This window comes from Tamandua tetradactyla, chromosome 4 (assembly GCF_023851605.1).
Source record: "Tamandua tetradactyla isolate mTamTet1 chromosome 4, mTamTet1.pri, whole genome shotgun sequence".
NCBI lineage: Eukaryota > Metazoa > Chordata > Mammalia > Pilosa > Myrmecophagidae > Tamandua > Tamandua tetradactyla.
The window spans coordinates 112,021,176-112,044,273 of NC_135330.1; the positions used below are offsets into that span (position 1 = coordinate 112,021,176).

Genomic DNA, 23,098 nt, shown 5'->3' on the forward strand with positions numbered 1-23,098 from the left:
CGGTATCTTTCATCTCGGTGAGATCTGCTATTTTTGTATTTATTCTTTCAAATTATTCTTCATACTCTTCCAGTGTCTTCCTTTTTTTTGGTGGAAGGGGTGGAGGTGGTGGTGCATGGTCAGGGAATCCGGTGTCTTCTTGATATTCTTTATGTCATTTGGAGCATCCTTGATTAGTTGCTCTTAATTCCATGTTCCCTCTGTATTTTGGATAGGCCATATCTGTCTGAATCTTCACATGCTTTGTGATTTACTATTATGTTCGTGGCACTGTTTATCTTGATGAGGTTATTTTGTAAGTTGATTTCCTTGACTCGTCTAAGGTTTTGTATTTGCTGGGGTTTGCCTTAAAGGTCCCCTTTTGCATTTGGTTCATCAGTAATTACTTGCCAAACCGAGACCCAGATTTAATGGTGGAGGTGCCATTCTACTCGAGGTTTACTAACAGCTGGTACTCTTGAGCCATCTCTTCTCCTCAGTCCCACCTCTCCCTGGCTGTGGCAGCTGGTGAGAAAGATGGCACATAGTGGTGAGGCTTTTTTTTGGGCACCAACTGAGCCACTGTTCTCTCTGCTCTGCAAGGTGACTGTTCTCGGTGCCCATTGGGGTGGCTATTCTTGCACCTGGAATGGCACCCAGGAAGGTGGCTCTTCTTAGTACCCAGGAGGGCCGCTGTTTAAGGTGCCTAGCTGAGTGGCTGGTTCTGTGGGTGGATCAGGTTTCTCATTCCCCTGGGGTAGAAACATCAGCCTCTGTCGCTTAGGAGACTTACATTTTTATGTGGGGTCTTGGCATTCCACCATTCCAGACTGGTGTAGGATGTGTGTCCAGTCATTGAGGCCCCCAAAATGGTTGTTCCATGCAGTTTCTTGCTATTCACTAGCTGCCCACAGGATGGACTAAATTCCACTCCTTGCTGTGACTTCATCTTGCCCCACCTCTCTGATCTCTTGTTATTGAAGCTTTTGTTTGTTTGTTTGTTTTGTATGCTGTACGCTGGGGGTCACATTTCATTCTTTTCCCATGTGGCTATTCTGTTATTGCAGCACCATTTGTTGAATTTTTTTCAGGGGGCGGCAGGGACACGTGTGGGCCAGGAATCAAACCCAGGTCTCCTGCATGGAAGGAGAGATTCTACCACTGAACTACCCTTGAATCCCCTCATTATTGTTTTAGGAGTTCTTTAAATATTCTGAACATAGATCCTTTATAAGATATGTTAATTGCAAGTACTTTCCTGTGATCTATGACTGTCTTTTCATTCTTTTAACATCTTTCAAAGAGTAGAAATTTTTAATTTTTATGAAGTCCAGTTTATCATTTTTTCTTTTATGGATAGGGCCTTTGGTATCATTTTTTAAATATTGATGGTTAACCCAAGGTCACAAAATTTTTATTCTGAAGTTTTATGGTTGTAGGTTTTACATTTATGGTATTATCTTTGGTCTGTCTTGAGTTAATTGTTGGATATGGCATCAGATGTGGATCAAGATTCTTTTATTTTTTTGTGTATGAATATCAGGTTGTTCCAGCAGGATATTGTTTTGAGAGAACTAGCCATTATCCATCGAAATGCCTTTGCATCTTTGTCAAAAATCAATTGATTCAATATGTTTGGGCCTATTTTTGGACTCTCTATTTTTTTTCCATTGTTCCATTTGTCTGTCCCTTCTCCAAAACTACTCTGCCTTGATCACTGTTAAGACTTGAAATCTGGTGGTGAGATTCTGCCCCACTATTTTCTTTACCTTTTGATGATAAAATAGTCAAGAAATGGCAAAATAGCAATTATACCAACAAAATAAATGAACTCAAATTAGCAAAAGCAAATAGAAAATGATGAACATTTTACCATAAACTCTCAGATGGATTAAACATATGTCTTCTAAATCAAAATATGAGTCATGTTTATCTGTACCAAATTACTAGTCTTTTTTGAAATGTATAATATATTCAAAACAATTTTTAAATATGAAACTTTGCTTTATAGTGCAGTTTTCATGCACAGTCTCTAGCATTGAAACAATTCTTACTGATCATTCCTTTAAAATAGAGTAGGACTTAAACATAGAGACATTTCTATTCTGCCACTGACCTCTACATTGACAAGAAAATCACTGTGATTCCAAAGCAGCATAAGCAGGAAAATGGGAAAAATAAATGGAAATAATGCAGTATTAATTACAACAAATTTGCTTTCTTATGGCAGCTTTATTGCTTAATAATTATACTGAGACTGAAAAGAAAGATGACCTGAGGATCTGAGGTTCACCACAGACAATTTTAATAACTTACAAAGATTCCATTTTTTAAAAAAATCTGCAACAAAAGAATGAAGGTGGATGGAAATCTCAATAGGCATTCCCTTCATCATGCCGCTGCCTAATATACTTTCCAGAGTTGAACCAGTGGCCTCTTTGGGAGTGATAGTCCAAGTCCAAAGAATATCAAACAGGTGAATATCAGTTTCCTCATTCATGGCACAGCAATAACAACAGTATTTATCATACAGATTTTGAAAGATTAAATTAAATCATGTATGTAATGTACCTAGCCTCATATTATTATATGTAAATACTCAATAAATATTATTAATACTTTATTGTTGGTTCTTTTGTACCAAACAACTTACAATTCATTCTACTGTCTACAAGCATGATGATTGAGGCTAGGAGCTTTGGCAGAGGGAAAGAGTAGAGGCCTCAAGGCAGTGAAGGGAGGGAGTGGGGCCAACACAGAACCAGAGAAGGAAATATGATGGGAGAATCCTGGAGTGTGCTCATGAGGAAAACAGATAACAGTGAGTTAATGAATCATCAAGTAAAGGGAAGATGCATCTTTCCAGATGTCTGATTTTTCCCTAATGCCATCTCTACTTCCACCTCTTACCAACCCTGTCAAACCCCAGAGGGCCACTTGGGAGATCTCCAAAAATAATCCCTTGCACCAGAGGAAGGAGTGAGCAAAGGAGAATTTACTGAATGCCCCAAAAGGAAGATTCAAGGGAGAGATTCATGATAGTCCCCTAAAAATGCAACTTTACAAATTCTCCCCAATAGTGGTTCTCTCAATCACTGTCTCTCCCAGACTCCTCTCCTGCTTTTCTTCTCCATGGTGCTTAGCTTCTCCTCAACTGCTCCCTTAAGGTCTGCAGTATAACATATTATTCGAGCACAGCACTTGACTGTTTCATTCCATCTGCACTCCCAACCTATGGGAAACTCTGTATCCATAAAGCATCTAATCACAGAGAAGACCCTATCCACCAGGATTCTGGGAAATATAATTTCTTCTATTTTATTCCAAAAAAGGAAGCAGAATATGGAGAAAAGTAGAAGGGACTATTTAAAAGAGGTAAAACTTGAGAGTTGGAGGCAAAAGGAGAGGGGGAGAGAAGAGGTGGGGAAAGAATAGATATCTGAATGTACAACCTGTATCAGGCATCGATGTCATGGATGTCAGTGACAGGAATCTTCAACTGCTTTCAAAGTTTTAGAAAGATTAAAGGAAAACTTACCATTTGGTTTACATATGTCACCTATTTTAATCTTCCCCAAAACTTCATGTGCTGAACAGTATCCTTAAAAAAATGTTATTTTATTGGGTGACATATATGCAATATAAAATTGCCATTTTAACAGTTATTATTGTACATTTTAATAGCTATTAGTTGTACAACTCAGTGGCATTAATTATATTCATAAAATTATATTACCATCATCACAACCACTACCAAAACTTTTTCATCACCCCAAATAGAAACTCTGTACCCATAAAGCAGTAACTCCCCATTTTCTCTTCACACGTTCCCACTGCCCCCTGGTAACTTCTAATCCGATGTCTGTCATTATGTGTTTTAATTTGTAAGCTGCTGAAATGTAATATACCAGAAACAGAATGGCTTTTAAAAAAGGAATTTAGTAAGTTGCAAGTTTATAGTTCTAAGGTCATGAAAATGTCCAAATTATGCACCCAGAGAAAGCTACCTTAACTCCAAAGAAAAGGGCTGATGAAATCTGGGATATCTCTCTCAACTTGAAGGGCACATAGTGATGTCTGCTAGCCTTCTCTCCTCATTTCATAAAGAGGAACAAGTTGGGTTGTTTCCACCTTTTGATTATTGTGAATAATGCTGCTATTGGTATAAAAAGAATCCATTTGAGCCCCTGCTTTCAGTTCCTTTGAGTATATACCTAGGAGTAGAATTTCTGGGTCATATGATAATTCTATGTTTAACATTTGCTACCAAACTGTTTTCCTTAGTGGCTACACCATTTTACATTTCCACTGACAATGTACGATGTAATTTCTCCATATCCTTGTCAACACTTATGTTCTATTGCTATGTTTGTTTGTTCTTAAATAGCCATTCTAGTGGGTGAGAATTGGTATTTCATTGTGGTTTGGGTTTGCATTTCCCTAATGACTAATGATGTTGAAAATTATTTCATGTGCTTATTAGCCATTTTTATATCTTCATTAGAGAAATGTTTATTCAACTCTTTTGTCTATTTTTTAATTGGGAAGATGGTATGATGATAAAGTACAGTTTAGAAATTAGTATCTTTTTTTTTTTTTTTTAACATGGGCAGGCACCAGAAATTGAACCTGGGTCCTCTGGCATGGCAGGCAAGCATTCTTGCCTGCTGAGCCACCATGGCCCTCCGAGAAAACAGTATATCTTAAAAAGTCACCTTTTCTGAAAGATAGTGCGCTAGTTCGCAAGCTGCCAGAATGCAATATACCAGAACTGGAATGGCTTTTTAATAGGAAAATTTAATAAGTTATAATTTTACATTTCTGAGCTTATGGAACTATCCAAATTAAGGCACCAACAAGAGGTTACCTTCACTCAAGAAAGGCAATGGACCAGGAGCATCTCTGTCAGTTGGGAAGTCAGATGGCTGGCCTCTGCTGGTCCCTCCTCCTGGGCTCTGTTGCTTTCAGCCTCTGTTCTTGTGGGGTTTCTTTACTTTACTTCTCTAGCACTGGCTTTCATTTCTTGGCTTCCCTTGGCTCTCTCCAGGTTCTTGCTTGCTTAACATCTCATGGCAACATCTGTTGAGCTCCAAGCATCTCCAAACATCCATGTCTCTATTTTCCATGTTTCCACATCTGTGTCAGTTCTGATGTGAAGTTTCTGTCGGCTCTGAGGCTTCATTTATTTCTGTCATTTCTCCAAAATATTTTAAAGGATTCCAGTAAACTAATCAAGATCCACCTGGAATGGGTGGAGTCACATTCCATATAATCGAAAGGTCACACTCACAATTGGGCATGCCACACTTCTGTGTAGATAATCTAATCAAAAGTTTCTAACCTACAATATTGAATCAGGTTTTAAAAAAATGGTTGTCTCCATAAGATTGAGTTACGACTAAAACATGACTTTTGGGGGGGTATATAATACCTTCAAAGTGGCACAGATAGGTTCCCCCAATGTTTGGGATCCTATAAGCAAGAAAGAGCCTTGGGTAGGCAATCAACACATCTGCTATAGCAATGCTCCAAGGAATGGCAGAAGAGATTAATTATATAGACAAAGGAAGATAAGATTACTTTTTCCCAAGTTTGGAGGGAAAATTTGCCTATGGATGAAGATGTAGAATGCTTGTGAGAAGGAGAAGAAGGAGGATGAGAGACTTCACCTCCTTTTCTATAACTTTTAGAGAGCTACCAAAACTTGGAAAAGTACTGGAGGAAGCACTAATCAAAGTGTGGGGTCACACTAGCAGAACTGTAACCAGCCCAAGGTATGCACAGAAATTGAGAGCAAGTATTAAGAAACTCTACAGCAGTTTGGTATTGCTGTGAAATCTAAGCCTGTGATCAGGGTATTGATGTTTTAGAACTAGGTACTGGTGTTTTAGATATGGACCAGTATAGTAGCAGTCAAGCTCAGGCTGTGAATACCAAGAGAGGCTTGGCATTCTACACTGGGGCTCCCATACCAGACCATGACCTTATGCTCAAGCTCGATAAAGAAAGATCAGAAGGACCCTCAAGGGATTTGAACAAAGAGGGTCTTGCCAGCTCTATTTAAAGACTAAAGAGAGAGGGCCCTTTCTCAGATATTTGTGTGAGAGGGAGGCAGCTAGCAATCAGACTAAGACCAAGTTTCCCTGCCTCTTAGGTGGGCTCAGGTAAGAGTCAGCTTGACTTTAGAAAATATGAAAACCTGTAACCATGGTTAATACACCCATGTTTGTGGATAAATTCCATACCTGGCTTATCATCATAAATGGTCGTACTGTGCTCCAAGATTAGAGATGTCATGATTTTTTGGAGATTGTGCAATTGTTTATGGACACCTACCTACTAAACTGTTCTTTCAGAAATGAGAGCAAAAAGAATGCCATCTGTTTTCTATTGGAACTACCTGGTTTGTTTTTGGCTGTATGTATTGAGAGTGTATGATTTGAAATCACATGTTACTAGTCCATTTCAATTAGAGAAAAAGTGGAGCTTTATATCAATGACGTCACTCTTAAAGCAAAATTCTTTAGCCTAGCAGTGAACTGTACCAAGAGCCCAATTCTGCATTCTCACTCTTACCTCCAGAGAGTTTTCAGGGAGAGCAGGGAATTAGACAATTCCAAACCTCTAGGAATGTCTCACAGTTGAGGCACTTTGAAAGTAAAACCATATTATTTTATTGTGGGTGGGTCTGGCATATGCTCTCAAAGTCAGTATATTCCTTGTCAGGTTTCCAGCAGGAATGCCTTGAGCCCATGGTTGCTTACATGCCTGTAGTCTAGATTTGAATAAGGCACAAAATTCTGTTTGAATCAATTGGTTTTGATTTTCTCTTCCTTCTGGAAATCTAATTCCTCCCAGCCATATCATTGAGCAATTTTGCATGGTAATTAAGACCACATTTTCCATCCCTGATTTCCTGGTCTCTGATAAACTGCATGAGTGGAGTATTCAGGCTCTAAACACCTCGGCACACAACTCTTTTTACTCCTGGCCTTCCATTTTGCTGCTCTCTCAGGTAAAGCAGGGAAAGGAAGCAGCATGCCTTCATGCTCTTGGTCGCCCCTGCTTGTGATACGTAGGTGATGAATGTGTTTTCATTCCCGCAGGAGAGACAAGATTCCTGCTCAATAAACAGGAACAACTAAAGGCTGTTTTGTGGTTAGATGCTAGAACTTACCTTGGAAAGGGGTGAACTGCCCCAGCAGAGATAGCCTGTTGTCTGAACACTTTTGACCTTACCTTCCTGGGTCCAGAGAGAAGAAAAGCAGGCATGTCTTCTCTGCCATGCCTTTCCTCCTATCATGCCTCTCCTCCCATCGTTCAGTCAAAGGGAGTCAGAAATAGTCACTGGGAAAGCCCTTGACATTGAAATCAAAATGGCTTTCAGATTGTCAAGAGTGTCTATTCAGAGATGAGTGACCTGAGGTCCAAGAGGTGATGTGACTCATGAAGAAGCCCATGACCCAAACTTAAGCTGCTTAAACCACCCAGGCCACTGTTCTTCCCATAACATCTCTGTCACCTTAGTGCTTTGACGGAGACATATAATCTAAGGGAGACTTAGAGCCCTTTGCTTGAAATGTCTTCATTAAACAATGACCAGATGCCATTGCTTTTTCTTGGTTTGTCTGCCTGACTCCCCCAAACTCTAAACTCCTTGAGAGCAAGAGTCAAGTCTTATCAACATTGTATTTCATCAACTAGCAACTTGCCCAGCACATTGCAGATTCCTCAAAAATTATATTTGTTAAATGAAGAGATAAATGAACAAATAAACCAACAACCTATAAGCAGGCATAGGCAGTTTGTCTCTGAACAGAGACAAGAGGTTAGTCTGGAAGGTTTATTATTTCATTCATCAGTCCTTGAAACTGAGCCTGTATCCAATTGCAAAAAGTAATACTTAATGTATTGTTTTGTTTTAAACCCAGATTGGAAATTTGGAAAATAAATCACTACACACATTCATGTAAAATAATAGGAAGATAAATGCGTCTCATTTTATTAGAGACAAAAGTAATAAGCAAAAAGAGCTCCCTCCCACCCTGACCTCTTCATTTTGTACTTTGTGACATTCAGTTGTCTGGTCTCCTTAAGCAAGAAAAGTGAAATCTATCTCCCTCTGGTGGCCTTGAATTTTGTTAAAAAAAGAAATGAGATGAGTTTTGTGGTCCAAGGGAATGTTTATTCACAAAAGAACATTTTGCTTCTCTCTGGAGAAAAAAATGTTTCCTTGTGCTTCTAATCTTAGCTATGTCTTGCAGCAATTTGAAATCAGAATATTCCACCTGCCAGAGATGTAGTCAAGCTGGTTGTAATTTCTCTGTCAGTAGCCAGGATATGCACTTAGAGGTCCTATGGAGTTACTCTAAAGAAAGAGAAGGAATATAAAGGAGATCAAAAATTGAAACTCTTTTGTAAGACCATGATGCTTGGCAGGTCAAGTCCAAGGAGCACCTATAGCTTTTCAGGATCTAACCTTTGTCTTGCTCTCCAGCCTCACCTCTCTGATGTCCTTTCCATCCTCATGCCCTTGGATCCTCAGAAGACCAGCCGCTCATCTTTCAAGACCACTTAAGTGGTGAAGAGTGGCGGCTGCCTGAGCTGCACACAGAAACGTGCTCCTTCCCACTCCCTGTCACTGGCCTTGGTCTGCTTACTGGCTGTAGAAAATGGTGAAAGAAACCACTTACTGTGCTGTTTTGGGGGTCAAACCCAATGCCAGTCAGGAAGAGTGGAAAAAGACTTACAGGAAACATGCTTTGAAATGCCACCCTGATAAGAATACAAATGAAGGTGAGAAGTTAAAACAGATTTCTTAAGCTTATGAAGTGCACTCTGATGCAAAGAAAAGAGAATTATATGACAAAGGAGAACAGGCCATCAAAAAGAGTGGAGCAGGTGGAGGTTTTGACTCCTCCAAGGACATCTTTGATATGTTTTCTGGAGGTGGTGGAAGGATGCATAGAGAAAGGAGAGGTAAAAAATGTTGTTCATCAGCTCTAAGTAATCTTAGAAGATATATATAATGGTGCAACAAGAAAACTAGCCCTGCAAAAGAATGTGATTTTCCATGGCATTGAGAAAGCCTTTTTGACCAAAAGGGGGAAGAGAGAAATGAGATAAAATAAAGTATCAGTGGCTGAGAGATGTCAAACAGAGTCAAGCAGTTATCCTAGAGATTATTCTTATGCATTATATAGAAATCGCTTTTTTGTTTATGATGTATTGGAGTGGCTGGAGAGAAGTACCTGAAACTGCTGAGTGTTCCAGTAATCTTGATTCTCAAAGAAGACTATATCGCAATATAGCTTTTACAATGTGACTGTGTGATTGTGAAAACCTCGTGTCTGATGTTCCTTTTATCCAGGATATGGACAGATGAGTAAAAATATATAGATAAAACATAAATAAATAAGAGGGGAGATAAGGGGGAAAACAAATTGGGTGGATTGAAATACAAGTGGTCAATGAGACAGAGGGGTAAGTGGTACGGCATGTATGAGTTATTTCTTTTTTCTTTTTCTGGAGTAATACAAATGTTCTAAAAATGATCATGGTGATTAATACACAGCTATGTGATGATACAGTGAGCCATTTATTGATTGTACAACATGTATGGACTATATGTGTATGAAGATTTGTCAATAAAAATATTTTTAAAATAAATTTTAAAATGTATATAAAAAAAGAACATGATTTGAGGCAAATGTAAAGGTCAAGGTGGAAAAAAGAAAAAAGAAAAGGAGCAACAGAGTTGTTTTCCCAATTGCTGAGATACTGGAATGAAAATAAGAATTCATCAGATAGGACTTGGAATAGTTCAGCAAATTCAGTCTGTGTGCATGGATTACTGGGGTCATGAGGAACCGATTAGTCCTAAAGATAAATGTAAAAGTTACAATGGAAGAAGATAGTTTGGGAGAAGAAGATTCTAGAAGTTATCTTGACAAAGGCATGAAAGATGTCCAAAAGATAACAAGCCACAGTGAAGGAAACCAATAGCCAGGAATGGAGCCAGGAGATACTATCATTGTTTTAGATCAGGAAGATGATGGTATTGTTACTTGATGAGGAGAAGACGTTTTCATGTGCATGGACATACAGCTGGTTGAAGCATTGTGTGGCTTCCAAAAGCCAATATCCACTTGTGACAAACCAACCATAGTCATTGTTTCTCATCCAGGTCAGATTGTCAAGCATGGAGGCATCAAGTGTGTGCTAACTACAAGCATGCTGAGTTATCATAGGCCATGTGAAAAGGGTCGCCTAATCACCAAATTTAAAGTAAACTTTCCTGAGAATGGCTTTCTCTGTCCTGATAAACTGTCTTTGTTGGAACAACTCCTACCTGAGAGGAAAGAAATAAAAGAAACTGATGGAGTGGATCAGGTAGAGTTGGTAGGCTTTGATTCCAATCAGGAAAGATGATGCCATAACAGTGGAGAAGCAGATGACAATGACCATCACCCCAGAGGTGGAGTTCAGTGTCAAACCTCTTAGTTGGGGCCCGTGAATAACACTCACTATGGCATTTCATCTATGCTACAGTGAATAATGAAGGACTATAACCATAATATGTTCACTACTTGCTATTGTTTTTAACACTCAACCACAGTAGTGTTTTAAAAGTTAAATGAAGTGTAAACTCAAATATAAAAGCTCTCACTTTGCCCTGTATGTGTGATGACTTCAGTGTATTAGATGAAGTTCAATACTCGTAAAAATGATTGGTTTTAAAAAAAAGAAATATCTCCTTAGCATTTGTCAGGCCATACCTTGTAATTTCTTTTCACTGTATATGTGGTCTAGCTTAGAGTGAAATTCCTAGGTATAGGTATATGTATTGACTTCTGTGTATGATCCTTCATGGTTAAGCTATGCAATTAAAACTGTATTTAACTGGCATTAAGAAAAAACAACACTTAATTTGTAAAGGAAAAAAGACTACTTACGTGTCCTTTTCTTGATAAAATATTTCCTGTTTTTTTTTTTTAAGTGTCAGTTTCTTGGTGCCTCTACGGTACTCTCCAGTCTTTTACAAGGACTGACAATTCTTATTGTATAGCTCTGTCTTCATTTATCTGAATCCTTCATTGATGGATGTTCACTTTAAACATAGGTTTTGTGCCTTCAGAGAAGAAAATACTCATCTTCATACATCCAGCGCTTAGCACCGAGGTGCAATATGTGTTGAGTGAATTACTGTGAATTGAAGACCAAGGCAGAACAGCATAATGAAAGCAAGGAAGGAACAGGCCAAAGCTAGTTATTGTTTCTAGGGGCCCCGAAGATTTTCTTACCTCTTGCTCTCACCATCCTATGATTTGGTACGGAAAGTACAGTGGTACCATCACCTCCATCATGTCTGCAAACTTCTGGACCCATGGTTTGACCAGATGGGATGGCAAAGTACATTTTCCCAGGCCCCTTTGCATTTTCAAAAGCCTTAGGCCAAACAAAGCTCTTTAAGTAGTTTTAAATTAAAGAGAGCTGAGAGGACTGCTCCAAAACTCTTCAAGCATGAGGTGGACAGAACTAGATGTGGTGATAAAGGAAAGGCGCTCAGAGGGTTTACACCTGCCCCAAAGTCACACAGCTCATGAGTGATGGAGCTGAGACCCGGACACGGGCCCCTGACATCAATCATGCTTTGCTCTTTATGTGGCGCAGCACTGCCTCTTGGAAGTAGTAGTTACAATTCTGAACCAGACACTGTGGCTGTCGGTGCAAATACATGCACAAAATGTTCAGTAGAAGTTAAAATATTTAGATAACATAAGCAACCCTCACAGATGCAGCACACACCTGACTCTTCTAGGACAACTAAGATAAACCCACCAATGAAAACCAATGAATGAAACCACCAATCACACTCGACCAGCAGAACTTAAGGAAAAGGATGGAGGGGGGATGGGGATGGGGGCTGCATTTGATTTTGCCCTATCTTTTACCTGCTGTATAGCCCTAAGGAAGTGACTCCTCCCTCTATGCTTTAATCTTCTCATAGAAAATAGATTTTTAAAATTGTGCAGATTGAGAGAATTTATGTGCACATAGAGTCAGACACATAGTCAAATATCCAACCTGTTTTTGCTATTATTATTACTTGAAGAATTACTGTCTGCCCTGGTGAAATTCACTCTACCGTGGTTTACTTATCTTTATATTAGCTGCAGTTTCTAATGGGTAATTTCTTTAAAATAAAGTTTCTTACTTACTATGCTATATTATGCTGTACATACCAACAAGACTAGAAGACTATATGGTCCTCTCTCTCTCTTTCTTTAAGAAGCAATTTCAATAATTTCACTCTAAACACTTCTGTGTTTTTCTGCATGTCCCATTTCTGAGGTTCAGGGACTCAAGGTAAGGAACTCTTACTGACTCTTTTGTCAATACAGAGAAAGGAAGCTCTGTCCACTTGCTTCTCCAGCAGCAGCTCTTCTCTGATCACACCCACTCCAGAGGGAAGCCATGTTTCCTTGTCTCAAGGGCACAGCTTGGCTTTGATTACTTATCATTCCCTTAAATCACTTGAGCAGTTTGACATCTCATCTCCCCCAATACCGATTTCTCATATAGAAACCACTTGATAGATTAGGGAGCTGAAGGTAGCTTCTTAAGCCAATTGGCTTCTATACCCAAAGAGAGCCCCTAGCAATTGCAGCTTCCTGAAGTCCCTCTGCTGCAAAAAGTGGTGTCTCCTTTATCTGACACTCACATTCTCCTAGTCAGACGTGTTATGCCTGGCCCTTGGGACATATTCCCATCAGAAAATGCTTGTTTTCTTCCCAGAACCTGAAAGGAATGTCTCTCACCCAGAACAAGGGATTAAATCTTTATCTAAGGAAGTCAAAGGACAAACTTGTGAGAACTTTGAACTAAGGGTCTTAGGAGAACTTACCCTTTTGACTCCATTTGAAAGAAAAACTCAGCTGAAAACTTCCTGGAATAAAGATAATTAAAAATAATTATAATTATTGATAGTAACCAAATGTGATGATCTGAAACTTAGTAAAACAAAGGAATCTGGAAACAGGCGCTTGTTGACAACTGAACATGTGAGTCATATAAGGATCAAGATTCTGACTCAGGGTATTGAGTCAGAAACTTGGGCTGAGGTTTCTTGGCTTTGTAGTTCAGAGTCCTGTTAAGACTACAGATTCATAGTCTGGCACATTTCTTTTCTTCTCTTAAAGAAATCCAAAACACATGCACTGGCTTATTAAATAAGCATATGCCGTAACACATTCGGGTAACTATTGGGCAAACTAAAAATAAATTGACAACAGATCTCATTCAAGTTACTTAACTGTTGACTAGTAAAAATGAGGCAGCTCTATGAGGGTCTGGGACCTGCCATTTCTTTAAATAGTTGGAGGGAGCAGCTATAGGACTGAGAAGGACTGACAAAGTGACTCTTCTTTCAAGAGCAGAGTGAAGATGGGCATCTGGGTGTCATGTCAGAGAGGTCTGTCTGCAGGGCATTTGAGGAGGCCAAAGCCCAGCTGAAGTAATGTTCATCTGCTCCCCAAATTCCTGTCCATTTGGAACCTCAGAATGGATTTGGAAACAGGGTCTTTGCAGATGTAATTAGTTAAGGCTCTCAAGATGAAATTGTAACCAAGAAATCAGGATTTCAAGGATGATTTTAATTAGTAAATTGTGATATAAAAATTCCTTTTTGCTTTCTGGAATGTTGGAGTAGACAAGGAAATACCTGAGATCTCTGAATTGTAGTCCAGCTGCCTTGATATCTGAAATGAGTGTAAAAAGTCCTTATCCTATGCCTTTGTGATTGTAAGAGCTGGTCATTCTCTGGTAGAGCAAACACCCTAATGCTAATGAAGTCAGTCGTTAACTTCTTCTTCCTTTTGGTTTGCACCTTTAGTACTGAAGTGATAGCTCTGCCTCCCCTCCTTTCAACTTACATTCTCCCAGTGAAATGATAATGATAACAGTTGTCCCCTTTTCTGCTTTGAACTTACTATCTGAAATGACCTCATCTCCCCTTGCTAAAATCCTTAAAAACCTTGAACACCTTAAACTCAGGGAGACAGGTTTCGGGCCATTAGGCTGTCTGTTCTCTTGCTACATCTGTGGTAATAAACTCTCTCTTTCTTTGAAACCTGGTGTCTCGGCAATTATTGTTATTGAGCCTGTCAGGCAGAAAAGAATCCATGGCCTCTGTCCGGTAACAAAATCACCCTAGATTTAGGATGGGACCTAAATCCATTGATTCTGTGCTTATAAAAGGAAGAGAGGACATAGAGAAGCAAACCACAAAGTCCATGTGAAGACAGAGGCAGAGATGTAAGTGATGCCACTGCAAGCCAAGAAACACCTGGGGCCACTAGAAGATGGCAGTGGCAAGCAAGGAGCCTCCCCCAAAGCCTTCAGAGGGAGCCAGGCCCAGCTGACACTGACTTCAGACTTCTTAGCTTCCAGAACTAAGAGAAAATACATTTCTATTTTAAGCCACCTAGCTTATGGTACTTTGTTATGGCAGCCCTAGGAAATTAAGGGCAGCTTCTGTACCAGATTTGTTTGAGTGATGGGTGAAAACCCAAAGTGCTGGTCTAGGCAAATGGCCATCATGTAGAAACCATTCTGCAGCTTTCAGGGGCACATTGGAAGGCTGTTGGCTTAATTGAGAGGGTTTTTTTGGCTTTCCTTAATGCTAGTCCTTATTCTATAGAGGTAGTCATTAATACTTGCTGGATAATCCTCAATATCTCCCTAAACGTATTCATCTATCTCCATTTCTGGTATCACAGAAATCCAAATATATAGCCTGAGACATTTGGATTTGCAGACTGATTAGTTTCCTTACGTCCCTGTGATTGTTGTGGCTTCACAAGATGAAGGTAGACAATTAGGTCCATCTTCTGAAAATCAACAAACTTGAACTCTAATCTCATCTCTACCAACAGACTTGAACTCTAATCTCATTTTTGCCTTTTAGGCAACACAGTAAGCCTGACAGCAGGGAAAGGAGGATGTGTCCTGGGAACCAAGGAAAAAGGGCATTTTAAGTGGGAAGAAATGATCAGTTCCCCCTAATGCTCCAGATAAATTAAGTAAATTTAGGACCTAAATGTGTGCATGGAATTTTTAAAAACAATTTTATGAAATGTAACTGAAAAACAACAAACTTCACGTACTTAGAGGGTATGCTTTGACAATTACACAGCCTGCAACCAAGATAATGAACACATCCACCACCTGAAAAGTTACCTCATTCCCGTCCCTCCCTAACTTCTTCCCTAACAAACAGGAATTTCTTGATAATCTTGAGAAATCCTCTCCACTGTACTTGTGAGGAAAAGAAACAGACTATTGGGGGACAAGGAGATAGAAGTCAGGAATTAGAGACAAGTCAGTGTAAGCTGGTCTCTCTGAGACATTTGGCAATAAGGAAAGTCTCCAAGTTAATATAAAAGTCATGACCTTACACCCAAATTAGGGCCCTTGATATCTGAATTTTTTACCGTGTTACCTTCATGTACAATATAGTCCATCCAAAGTATACAATCAATGGCTTATAACATCATCACATAGTTGTATATTCATCACCATGATCATATTTGGAACATTTGCATCAATCCAGAAAAAGAAATGAAGAATAAAAAATAAAAAACCATACATCTCATATCCCTCACTCCTCCCTCTCATTGATCATTAGTATTGCAATCTACCCATGATATATTTCTTAAACTAAACTATACTAGAAAATGAGTTTACAAGCAAGAAAGGAGGCTAAAACAAACAATTTGCTATTAAACAATGTTGCAACAAATGGCATAAAACAGGAACAGTGGAGTTACCTCTTCACTAGGTGTTGATGGATAAGGAGAAAATAGGAATGCCTACGTTTATTCTTTGTAAAAAATTTATTTTTACGGGGAAATATCTACACACATACAGTCCAACCATATCATATGGCTCATAATATCATTACATAGTTGTATATTCTTCACCATGATAATTTCTAGAATATTTTCATCACTCCAGAAAAAGAAATAAAAAGAAAAGAACGCATACATCCCATACCCTTACCTCTCCCTCACAATGACCCACAGTATTTCAGTCTATCCAACTTTACCCTTTATCTCCCCCTATTTTTATTTATTTTATGTCCTTTTTTAAACTTTACTCATCTGTCCATACTCTGGATAAAAGGAGCATCAGACACAAGGTCTGCACAATCACATAGTCACATGTAAAAGCTATATAGTTAGTTATACCATCTTCTTTAAGAATCAAGGGTACTGGAACAAAGTTCAACAGTTTCAGGTACTTCCCTCTAGCCATTTCAATATGCCATAAAATAAAAAGGGATGTCTACATAATGCATAAGAATAACTTCCAGAAAAACCTCTCATCTCTGCTTGAAATCTCTCAGCCACTGAGACTTTATTTCATCTCATTTCTCTTTGATCAAAAAAGCCTTCTCATTCCTGTGATGCTGGGTTCTGTCTCATCCCTGGGAATTGTGAAAGCTATATCATTATATAATTCAAGAAACATGGCTACTGGAACACAGCTCAACATTTTCAAAGCCTCCATCTATGCGTGAATTTTCTGGCCCTCTGCCTGTTGGTGATTTCCAACTTCATTCCATTATGATACAAAAAAGTGTTTTGTATAATTTTAATCTTTTAAAATTTATTGAGACTTGCCTTGCGACCCAGCATGTGGTCTATCCTTGAGAATGATCCATGAGCACTTGAGAAAAATGTTTACCCTGCTGTCGTGGATGTAACATTCTGTAAATGTCAGTTAAGTCTAGTTCATTTATTGTATTATTCAAAATCTCTGATTCTTTATTGATCCTATATCTAGATGTTCTATCCATTGATGAAAGTAGGGAGTTGAAGTCTCCAACTATTATGGTAAAGATATCTATTTCTCCCTTCAGTGTTTGCCCCATGTATTTTGGAGCACTCTGGCTCCGTGCATAAATATTTATGATTCTTATGCCTTCTTGTTGGATTGTTCCTTTTAATAATACACATTGTCCTTCTTTGTCTCTTTAATTGTTTTGCATTTGAGGTCTCATTTATTGGATAACAGTCACTACTCTTGCTCTTTTCTGGTTGTTATTTGCATGAAACATCTTTTTCCAACCTTTCATTTTCATCCTATTTTTGTTCTTGAGTCTAAAGTCGGTCTTTTGTAGACAGCATATAGATGGGTCCTGTTTTTTTTTTCACCCATTATGCTGGTCTTTGCCTTTTGATTGGGGAGTTTAGTCCATTAACCTTTAATGTTATTACTATAAAGGCAGTACTTTTTTCTACCATTTTGTTTTTTGGATTTTTATATATTATATCTATTTTTTTTTCTTTTTAGAATCCTTTAAAAGAGGAAGCATTTTGGAGAAAGTCCCTTTTAGAATGATAGGAGAGCAACAGAACAGACTCACAAGAATGATGAGAGCCAGAGGCCATGCAACCAGAGACCTTTGGAGATGAAGAAGAAACACACCCCTAGGAGAGCTTCATGAAACAAGAAATCTGGAGAGAAAGCTAGCAGACATTGCCATGTTCACCACATGCCTTTCCAGTTGAGAGAGAAACACCGAATGCCATTAGCCTTCTTGAACCAAGGTATCTTTCCATGGGTACTTTAGATCAGGCATTTCTATAGACTTGCTTTTATTTGGGCATTTCCATGGTCTTAGAACTGTAAACTCACAACTTATAAATTCCCTTTGTTAAAAGCTGTTCCATTTCTGGTATATCGCATTTCCAGAAGCTAGCAAACTAGAACAGCTTTCATACAGGGAATTCAGGCTCCAAGGGCTAGAAAACAGAAGCAATCAAAACCCACATACTACCTCATCCTCAGTCTCATCCATGTCCCTCGAGGTTTCATAAGAAAGTCTGACAACTTGCTGGATCTCACCCTAAGGGAGAATTGATGCTGGCAAATCTCTTTTCCTGAGATGTGGCCCTGTCCAGTCTGGGAAAATCTGACTGGGGTCAATAATATCTGAGGAAACCTTCCTCAAAAAAAAAAAAAAAAAAAGGTCCACATAGGCAGGGCAAGAAAGAGAAAAACAAGAACTGAAAAATTTTGACCAGTTAAACAGAATCTATGTTAAAGGTCTACAATAAGTTGAAATGTTCTAAAAGGTGCTTTCAGCAAAATGCTTCCTTTTTTAAGGGATTCTAGTAAACCAATCAAGACCTACCTGCAATGTTTGGAGTCACGTCTCCCTCAATTCAAAAGTTAATACCCACGATTGGGTGAGTCACATCCCCATGGTGATAATCTAATCAAATTCCCAACATAGAGTACTAGATAAGGATGAAAAGAAATCCTTGCTTCTGCAAGATTGGATTAGGATAATAAGGTTTTTCTGGGGTACATAAACCCTTTCAAACCAGTACAACAGCCCCCACTTGACCTGGGCCCCACCCCCCTTTTCTTGAGGAAGATATACTCTTTAGGGAATTGCCCCTTCCACCTCACTATTTACTTTGTCTCTCAGAGATGCCTTAATTCCTCCATTGCCTAGGGCAGTGTTGGAGCCTGAGAGTGCTTGCAGTTCTATCTAATGAGCTATTAAGAAGTTAATAAAAAATGCCTTTTCAGATTGGACCCTTGTTCTCTGTGTTTGCCAATAAAAGCTGGAGTTGGTATGTAAGTATATGTGCCCCTAGGCTCTATGTGACCCCTTTTCTTTAGGTCTAGCTCTTTTCCAGTACTTTGTGCTGTCCAACTCAAAAAGTCTCTGTTTTTTTTCTTTTTTTTTAAATCAGCCTTGCCCACTCTCTGTGGGAGAGAAAAACTCCTTGTTCCTTTAGTGCTTACTCCAGGTTTATCTGTGCTATGGGCCTGTTTTCAGCACTCTGAATTTGCTAATTAATTCCACAATTGGAGCTTGATGAGCTGTTTTTTTTACTACTAGTAAAGTCTGTTTCCTTTCCTCTCAGGAAACCAGCCTGCCATGCCCATTGGGGAAGGTGCTAACCTCTGCAGCTTGGGAGACTTACAGTTCTGTGTGGGATCTCAGCCTTTCCACCCATTCCAGACTGGTGTATGATGTGTATGTGGTCACTGATGTCCCCAAAGCAGTTGTTCCATACAGTTCCTGGCTATTTACTAGTTGTTCTGGGGAATGAACTCCATAATAGGCTCTTTTTTAAAAAAAATTATTTATTAATTTAAAAAATTAAGAACAAACAAACAAAAACATTAACATATAGCTCCATTCTACATATATAATCAGTAATTCTCAATAACATCACATAGCTGCATATTCATCATTTCTTAGAACATTTGCATCAATTCAGAAAAAGAAATAAAAAGACAACTGAAAAAGAAAGAAAAAAGATTATACAAACCATACCCCTTACCCCTCACTTTCATTAACCACTAGCATTTCAAACTAAATTTATTTTAACATTTGTTCCCCATATTCATTATTTTTATTCCATATGTTCTACTTGTCTGTTGACATGGTAGATAAAAGAAGCATCAGACACAAGGTTTTCACAATCACACAGTCACATTGTGAAAGCTGTATCATTATTCAATCATCATTAAGGAACATGGAAACTGGAACACAGCTCTACCTTTTCAGGCAGTTCCCTTCAGCCTCTCCACTACATCTTTTTTTTTTTTAAACTTTTTTATTAATTAAAAAAAAATTACAGGAAAGAAACACAAACATTCCCAACACATACACTCAGCAATTCACAATATCATCACATAGTTGCATATTCATCATGATCATTTCCCAGAACATCTGCATCAATTCAGAAAAAGAAATAAAAAGACAACAGAAAAATAAAACAAAAACAGAAAAAAAATTTTTACATACCATACCCCTTACCCCTCGCTTTCATTGATCACTAGCATTTCAAACTGAATTTATTTTAACATTTGTTCCCCCTATTATTTATTTTTATTCCATATGTTCTACTCATGTGTTGACAAGGTACGTAAAAGGAGCATCAAATACAAGGTTTTCACAATCACACAGTCACATTGTGAAAGCTATATCATTATACAATCATCATCAAGAAACATAGCTATTGGAACACAGCTCTACATTTTCAGGCAGTTCCCTCCAGCCTCTCCATTACATCTTGAATAACAAGGTGATATCTACTTAATGTGCAAGAATAACCTCCAGGATAACCTCTAGACTCTGTTTGGAATCTCTCAGTCATTGACACTTATCTTGTCTCATTTCACTCTTTCCCCTTTTGGTCAAGAAGTTTTTCTCAATCCCCTGATGCTGAGTCTCAGCTCATTCTAGGGGTTTTCTTAATCCCTTGATGCTGAGTCTCAGCTCATTCCAGGATTTCTGTCCCACGTTGCCAGGAAGGTCCACACCCCTGTGAGTCATGTCCACATAGAGAGGGGGATGGCAGTGAGTTTGCCTGTCATGTTGGCTGGAGAGAGAGGCCACATCTGAGCAACAGAAGAGGTTCTCTTGGGGGTGACTCTTAGGCCTAATTTTGAGTAGGCTTGACCTATCCCTTGTGGGGTTAAGTTTCATATGAACAAACCCCAAGACTGGGGGTTCAGCCTATAGTTTTGGTTGTCCACACTGGTTGTGAGAATATCAAGAATTCAACTTGGGGAAGTTGAGTTTTCCCCCATTCTCACCATTCCCCGAAGGGGACTTTGCAACTATTTTTTTGCCCACTGATCAAATCACTCTGGGATTCATCAGGGCATCACCTGGAGAAACCAAGAAAATTTCATGTCCTATACAAAGTTCCATGTGCTTAAGGTGTTCAACCAACTATCTACATAAGTTATATTAGGAGATGCACTAGTCAAAGTATAACCTTGTACCAAATAAACATTTTTTGCTTTAGGCTCACATATAAGTTGAAATTTTAAAATATTAATTACCATCTATTTTCAGCACACTGCAGTAATGACATTTTTTGCTCTTCCTCATGCAAAAACATTTTTAAAATTTGTTCATATAGCCACTGCCATTATACACTCCAGGCATTCCTAGATTATACCATCTCAATCTTTACTGTCTATCTTTCTTTGTGATTATATCTATGCCCCAGGCCTCTTCCCTCTATCATTCTCATATGCAGCTTTATTCAGTGTTTTAACATAATTGTATTACAGTTAGGTAATATTGTGCTGTCCATTTCTGAGTTTTTATATTCAGTCCTGTTGCACAATCTGTATCCCTTCAGCTCCAATCACTCAATATCTTACCCTATTTCTATCTCCTGATGGTCTCTGTTATCAAGGAAATATTCCAAGTTTATTCACTAATGTCAGTTCATATCAGTGAGACCATACAGTATTTGTCCTTTTGTTTCTGGCTAATCACACTGAGCATAATGTCTTTAAGGTCCATTCATGTTGTTACATACTTCATAACTTTATTCTGTCTTACAGCTGCATAATATTCCATCTTATGTAAATGCCACAGTTTGTTTAGCCAACCATCTGTTGATGGGCATTTTGGCTGCTTCCATCTCTTGGTACTTGTAAATAATGCTGTTATAAACATTGGGGTGTAAATGTCCATTTGTGTCCTTGCCCTCATGTCCTTTGAGTAGAGACAGCATATAGATGGTCCTGTTTTTTAATCCATTCTGCCAGACTATATCTTTTGATTGGAGAGTTTAATCCATTAACATTCAGTGTTATTATTGCATGGGTAGTACTTTCTTCTACTATTTTGCCTTCTAGATTTTATATGTCGTATCTAATTTTCTTTCTTTTTACCTTTACTCATAGTCTTCCTTTCTACACTGTTCTCCACACCTCTCTCTTCTGTCTTTGTATCTGTCTCTAGTGCTCCCTTTAGTATTTCTTGAAGAGCTGGTCTCTTGGTCACAAATTCTGTCAGTGATTTTTTGTCTGAAAATATTTTAATTTCTCCCTCATTTTTTTTTTTGACATTTCATAGGAAGGAGTTTATTTATCTATATGGCTGAGAGGATAAAAGATCATTTATATAACTTTTTTTTTCACAATCACACAGTCACATTGTAAAAGCTATAGCATTATACAATTATCTTCAGAAAACATGGCTACTGGAACACAGCTCTACAGTTTCAGGTACTTCCCTCTAGCCACTCTAATCTCCCTCATTTTTGAAGGACAATTTTGCTGGATATAGAATTCTTGGTTGGCAGTTTTTCTCTTTTAGTAATTTAACTATATCATCCCACTGTCTTCTTGCCTCCATGGTTTTTGCTGAGAGATCTGTGCATAGTCTTTTGGGCTTCCCTTGTATGTGATTGATTGCTTTTCTCTTGCTGCTTTCAAGATTCTCTCTTTCTCTTTGACCTCTGACATTCTGATTAGTAAATGTCTTGGAGTACGTCTATTTGGATCTATTCTCTTTGGGGTATGCTGCACTTCTTGGATCTGTAATTTTAAGTCTTTCATAAGAGTTGGGAAATTTTCAGTGATAATTTCTTCCATTAGTTTTTCTCCTCCTTTTCCCTTCTCTTCTCCTTCTGGGACACCCACAACACATATATTTGTGTGCTTCATATTGTCTTTCAATTCCCTGAGTCCCTGTTCATATTTTTCCTTTATTCCCTTTATTTTCTTTTTCTTGCCAGATTTCAGATGTTCCATCCTCCAGTTCGGAAATCCTATCTTCTGCCTTTCAAAATCTACCATTGTAGGTTTCCATTGTTTTTTTCATCTCTTCTACTGTGTCTTTCATTCCCACAAGTTCTGTGATTTGTTTTTTCAGACTTTCAGTTTCTTCTTTTTGTTCTTTCCTTGCCTTCTTCATATCCTCCCTCAATTCGTTGGTTTGGTTTTTGATGAGGTTTTCCATGTCTGTTCGTATATTCTGAATTAATTGTTTCAGCTCCTGTATGTCATTTGAATTGTTGGTTTGTTCCTTTGACTGGGCCATAGCTTCAATTTTCCTAGTGTGATTTGTTATTTTTTGCTGGTGTCTACGCATTTAATTACCTTAATTAGTTTATTCTGGGGATTGCTTTCACTTCTTTTACCTAGGGTTTTCTTGCTGCATGAATTTGTTGTCTATCTGTTCTTTGACATTCAGTTCAACTTTATCTGGACCTCTAACTTAAGTTTTGTTTAACAGAGGAGAATTTTTCAGTTCTTGTTTTCTTGTTTCTTGCCCTGC

The 23,098-nt window shown here is 38.4% G+C and overlaps 1 pseudogene; it reads left to right on the forward strand.

Moving 5' to 3' along the window:
* Positions 1–8,651: 8,651 nt before the first annotated feature.
* LOC143679278 (dnaJ homolog subfamily A member 1-like) lies at positions 8,652–10,482 on the forward strand (annotated as a pseudogene).
* Positions 10,483–23,098: the final 12,616 nt, after the last annotated feature.